At 43.2% G+C, this 6,676-nt stretch overlaps 1 pseudogene; it reads left to right on the forward strand.

Moving 5' to 3' along the window:
• The first annotated feature begins 2,837 nt into the window (after positions 1-2,837).
• LOC125515938 (alpha/beta-gliadin PW1215-like) lies at positions 2,838-3,942 on the forward strand (annotated as a pseudogene).
• The last annotated feature ends 2,734 nt before the right edge of the window (positions 3,943-6,676 follow it).

A 6,676-nucleotide genomic window follows, 5' to 3' on the forward strand; every position in this document is an offset into this window, starting at 1 on the left:
ATCATAGTATTCATATATACCTCTAGCATAAGAAGCCAAAGTTTCATTATCATTAAATTCACATGAAAAGGGAAGGTGTGGAGACTTCATCCTAGAGCAACAAGTATAATCATATCTCAAGCATAGTTGCCTAGCATACCAATACAACATATAAATTTGATCCCATAATAGTTTCCCTTTTTCGGTCAAGCGATAATCCCTAAAGTATTCACGTTGATCCAACGGGTCTCCCATTACCAAATTGAATGGGGTTTTCTTTGGATTATCAAAGTAGTACATAATATCTGTCACATAACGAGCATCGAGGGTTTTAGGAGGTTCCTCATCTCCATGAGCAGCAAGTACACCTAATTTTTTTGGTATTTCGTGTTCCATATCCATAACTATAGATAAAGAACCACTATGAACAGCAAATAAAAATTTACTTAGTGATAAAGCAAACAAGCACACACGAGAATATTCACCCCACGCTATTGCTCCCCGGCAACGGCGCCAGAAAAATGCTTGATAACCCACAAGTATAGGGGATCAATTGTAGCCTCTTTCGATAAGTGAGAGTGTCGAAACCAACAAGGAGCTAAAGGTAGAACAAATATTCCCTCAAGTTCTATCGACCACCGATACAACTCTATACACGCTTGACGTTTGCTTTACCTAGAAAAAGTATGAAACTAGAAGTATTTTGTAGGTGTTGGTGGATAGGTTTGTAAGGTAATAAAGAGCATGTAAATAAAAAGTAGGGGCTGTTTAGATAAAGACACAACTAAGTTAGTTTTAGTAAAGAGCTTGTTGTCACACAAGAAAGTTATTTGTCCCCAGGCAATCGATAACTAGACCGGTAATCATTATTGCAATTTTATTTGAGGGAGAGGCATAAACTAACATACTTTCTCTACTTGAATCATATGCAGTTATGATTGGAACTCTAGCAAGCATCCGCAACTACTAAAGATCATTAAGGTAAAACCCAACCATAGCATTAAAGTATCAAGTCCTCTTTATCCCATACGCAAACAACCTACTTACTCGGGACTGTGCTTCTGTTACTCACGCCACCCACCATAAGAAAATCATGAACATAATGCAAACCCTACAGCGGGGATCCCTCACGCTTGTGCGACACAGAGAGCACCATACGACAGCACCAATAATAAAACATGTAACTCAAACCAATCTTGATCATCAAATAACCCATAGGACAAAACGGATCTACTCAAACATCATAGGATAGCCATACATCATTGGCAAATAATATATAGCATTGAGCACCATGTTTAAGTAGAGATTATAGCGGGTAAGAGAGAGGTTACACCGCTGCATAGAGGGGGGAAGAGTTGGTGATGATGGCGGTGAAGTTGTTGGTGAAGATTGTGGTGATGATGATGGCCACGGCAGCGTTCCGGCGCCACCAGAAGAGAAGGGGAGAGGGGGCCCCTTCGTCTTCTTCTTCCTTGACCTCCTCCCTAGATGGGAGAAGGGTTTCCCCTCTAGTCCTTGGCATCCATGGCGTGGGAGGGGCGAGAGCCCCTCCGAGATTGGATCTGTCTCTCTATCTCTCTCTGTTTCTGCGTTCTAGATTCTACCCTTTCACCGTTTCTTATATTCCCGGAGATCCTTAACTCCGATTGGGCTGAAATTTTAACACGGTCTCTATCCGGATATTAGCTTTCTTGCGGCGAAAGAAGGGCATCAACCTCCTTATGGGGTGGCCACGAGGGTCAGGGGCGCGCCCAGGGGGTGGGGCGCGCCACCTGCCTCGTGCCTCCCTCGGGCACCGTCTCGCGTGGATTTTTCTTCCCAAAAATCATATATATTCCAAAAAATTATCTGTCAATTTTTATCCCGTTTGGACTCGGTTTGATATGGATATTCTGTGAAACAAAAAACATGCAACAAACAGGAACTGGCACTGGATCAATATGTTAGTCCCAAAAATAGTATAAAAAGTTGCCAAAAAATATATTGAAGTTGTAGAATATTGGCATGGAACAATCAAAAATTATAGATACGACGGAGACGTATCACTCCCTCCGACCCTGCCAACATTGTTGCAGTTGCACTCGCAAGCCTTAGCGTAGATGATCATTTACATGATTTGTGTAAAACAAAATATCTGCAAACGAATAGAAGCTAGAACGTACCTTGGCATGCACACACATTGCAAGCATACTAAGCTGATATGTGTTAATAACTTGTACAACATATACAACACTTAAGACAAGTAAAAGCAATTTGATGAATCATGGCCTATCAAAGCAAGCCACATTACTAGTCTAATCCATCTTAACAGGTCACACATGATTACAATCTTGTTTGTGTGCAAGTCAAGCTTGTCTAGTTACAGTAACAACTTGTGGAACATTACAAAATTGATGTTTGCTAATAACTTCTAGAACACTACAACACTTGACATGTATAAGGAATTTGATGAGTCATGGCCTACTAAAGCAAGTTATATTACTACTCTTATCTATCTTAACAGGCCACACAAGATTACAAACTAAGTTCTGTATCAGCCATGCTTATCTAGTTTATGCGTAACAATTTGCAGAACATTACAAACCTAGTTTCGGAAAAATAGGCAATCTAGATTAGTGTTTGAGCTGTAAAGTGAATAAGATGAGTCATGCGTGTTATCACACCTCTTTGGTGGTGGAATGATAGTGAAACAACATGAAACTTTAGTGACTAGTCCAAGAATACACATGTAAGTAGTGCCACCAAACACAACATACCAAATTATGATTTTGGGAAGCATCCAAGCACTTTCCACACAAGAAAATGCCAATTGTGGAAGAGATCATGCCATGGGAGCTATAAAAATCCTTGTAGCATGATCATCATCCTTCCTCACCCATCATTCTCATAAGTAGAGCGCATCATTCAAGCCAAGCAAGCAGTGGTCAATACAAATCCACCATGAAGACCTTTCTCATCCTTGCCCTCCTTGCTATCGTGGCAACCACCGCCACAACTGCAGTTAGAGTTCCAGTGCCACAACCGCAGCCACAAAATCCATCTCAGCCACAGCCACAAGGGCAAGTTCCATTGGTACAACAACAACAATTTCCAGGGAAGCAACAACCATTTCCACCACAACAGCCATATCCGCAGCCGCAACCATTTCCATCACAACAACCATATCTGCAACTGCAACCATTTCCACAACCGCAACCATTTCCGCCACAACTACCATATCCGCAGCCACCACCATTTTCACCACAACAACCATATCCACAACCGCAACCACAGTATCCGCAACCACAACAACCAATTTCATAGCAACAAGCACAACAACAACAACAACAACAACAAATCCTTCAACAAATTTTGCAACAACAACTGATTCCATGTAGGGATGTTGTCTTGCAACAACACAACATAGCGCGTGCAAGATCACAAGTTTTGCAACAAAGCACTTACCAGCCATTGCAACAATTGTGTTGTCAACAGCTGTGGCAGATCCCCGAGCAGTCGCGGTGCCAAGCCATCCACAATGTTGTTCATGCTATTATTCTGCATCAACAACAGCGACAACAACAACCATCGTGTCAGGTCTCCTTCCAACAGCCTCAGCAACAATATCCATCAGGTCAGGGCTCCTTCCAGCCATCTCAGCAAAACCCACAGGCCCAGGGCTCTGTCCAACCCCAACAACTGCCCCAGTTCGAGGAAATAAGGAACCTAGCGCTACAGACACTACCTGGAATGTGCAATGTCTATATCCCTCCATATTGCTCGACCACCATTGCGCCATTTGGCATCTTCGGTACTAACTGAGAAGAGAAACAACATTTTCTTAGTCCCATGGTTTGGTCGTTGTAGCTGTGAAAAAATAAAGTGATATGTTGTCTTTTTCTACTACAAGTGCACTTGTTGGCAAGTTGCATGTGCACGTGTCCGGTTTCATTTTTTTATTGAAAATTATGTTGTACAGCTTTACATTGCCGCTTGAATTATTGTCTTCGTATGTTAATAATTCCTAAATATTGAAATTCAGCATGCACATAACACATTGCTTCCAAGCTTCGTCAGCGACCGCTTGGATTCGTCTGGTATATGCCCGCTGTCTGGTATTGGGCAGGAGAATGTGGATCCATGCGATGCCATGCGTTTCATCTGGACCCATGTCATGCACCGCAACCAATCGGGCCGACATCACTGTTGGGGAACGTAGCAAAATTTTAAAATTTTCTACGCATCACCAAGATCAATCTATGGAGTCATCTAGCAACGAGAGAGAGAGAGAGAGAGGAGTGCATCTACATACCCTTGTAGATCGCGAGAGAAAGCGTTCAAGAGAACAGGGTTGATGGAGTCGTACTCGTCGTGATCCAAATCACGGATGACCGAGCGCCGAACGGACGGCACCTCCGCATTCAACACACGTACGGTTGGGGAAGACGTCTCCTCCTTCTTGATCCAGCAAGGGGGAAGGAGAGGTTGATGGAGATCCAGTAGCACGACGGCGTGGTTTGCTGCCCTCCAAGTCCATTGGGGCGTTGGCAAAGGTGGGGGAAAGAAATCCCATCATTTCCCTTCCCCACTGATTGTTATTCCCCCTTTTTAGGGATCTTGATCTTATCCCTTCCCGGATATGATCTTATTCCTTCTAAGGGGGGATCTTGGTGCACCTTGACCAGGGGTGTGGGGCCTTGCCCCCACTACCCACGTTCATGTGGGTCCCCCATGCAGGTGGGCCCCACTCCGGATCCTTCTAGAACCTTCCCGGTACAATACCGAAAAATCCCAAACATTTTCCGGTGGCCAAAATAGGACTTCCTATATATAAATCTTTACCTCCGGACCATTCCGGAACTCCTCCTGATGTCCAGGATCTCATCCGGGACTCCGAACAACTTTCGGGTTACCGCATACTAATATCTCTACAACCCTAGCGTCACCGAACCTTAAGTGTGTAGACCCTACAGGTTCGGGAGACATGCAAACATGACCGAGACGACTCTCCGGTCAATAACCAACAGCGGGATCTGGATACCCATGTTGGCTCCCACATGTTCCACGACGATCTCATCGGATGAACCATGATGTCGAGGATTCAATCAATCCTGTATTCAATTCCCTTTGTCCAGCGGTATTGTACTTGCCCGAGATTCGATCGTCGGTATCCGATACCTTGTTCAATCTTGTTACCGGCAAGTCTCTTTACTTGTTCCATAACACATCATCGCGTGATCAACTCCTTGGTCACATTGTGCACATTATGATGATGTCCTACCGAGTGGGCCCAGAGATACCTCTCCGTCACACGGAGTGACAAATCCCAGTCTCGATTCGTGCCAACCCAACAGACACTTTTGGAGATACCCGTAGTGCACCTTTATAGCCACCCAGTTACGTTGTGACGTTTGGCACACCCAAAGCATTCCTACGGTATCCGGGAGTTGCACAATCTCATGGTCTGAGGAAATGATACTTGACATTTAGAAAAGCTTTAGCATACGAACTACACGATCTTTTTGCTAGGCTTAGGATTGGGTCTTGTCCATCACATCATTCTCCTAATGATGTGATCCCGTTATCAACGACATCCAATGTCCATGGTCAGGAAACCATAACCATCTATTGATCAACGAGCTAGTTAACTAGAGGCTTACTAGGGACATGGTGTTGTCTATGTATCCACACATGTATCTGAGTTTCCTATCAATACAATTCTAGCATGGATAATAAACGATTATCATGAACAAGGAAATATAATAATAACCAATTTATTATTGTCTCTAGGGCATATTTCCAACAGTCTCCCACTTGCACTAGAGTCAATAATCTAGTTCACATCGCCATGTGATTAACACTCACAGGTCACATCGCCATCTGACCAACATCCAAAGAGTTTACTAGAGTCAATAATCTAGTTCACATCACTATGTGATTAACACTCAATGAGTTCTGGGTTTGATCATGTTATGCTTGTGAGAGAGGTTTTAGTCAACGGGTCTGCAACATTCAGATCCGTATGTACTTCGCAAATCTCTACGCTATATTTGGAGCCATTTCAAATAACTCTTCTACTTGGAGCTATTCTAAATTGTTGCTCCATTATACGTATCCGGTATCTCTACTCAGAGCTATCCGGATAGGTGTTAAGCTTGCATCGATGTAACTCTTTACGTCGTACTCTTTATCACCTCCATAACTGAGAAACATATCCTTATTCCTCTAAGGATAATTTTGACCGCTATCTAGTGATCTACTCCTAGATCACCTTTGTACCCTCTTGCCAGACATGTGGCAAGGCACACATCAGGTGCGGTACTCAGCATGGCATACTGTATAGAGCCTATGACAAAAGCATAGGGGACGACCTTCGTCCTTCCTCTTTCTCCTGCCGTGGTCGAGCTTTAACTTCATAACTTCATACCTTACAACTCAGGCAAGAACTCCTTCTTTGACTGGTCCATCTTGAACACCTTCAAGATCATGTCAAGGTATGTGCTCATTTGAAAGTACCATTAAGCGTTTTGATCTATCCTTATAGATCTTGATGCTCAATGTTCAAGTAGCTTAATCCAGGTTTTCCATTGAAAAACACTTTTCAAATAACCGTATATGCTTTCCAGAAATTCTACATCATTTCTGATCAACAATATGTCAACAACATATACTCATCAAAAATTCTATAGTGCTCCCACTCACTTCTTTGGAAATACAA

Source organism: Triticum urartu, chromosome 6A, assembly GCF_056163025.1.
Source record: "Triticum urartu cultivar PI428250 chromosome 6A, HENAU_Tu73, whole genome shotgun sequence".
Taxonomy (NCBI): domain Eukaryota; kingdom Viridiplantae; phylum Streptophyta; class Magnoliopsida; order Poales; family Poaceae; genus Triticum; species Triticum urartu.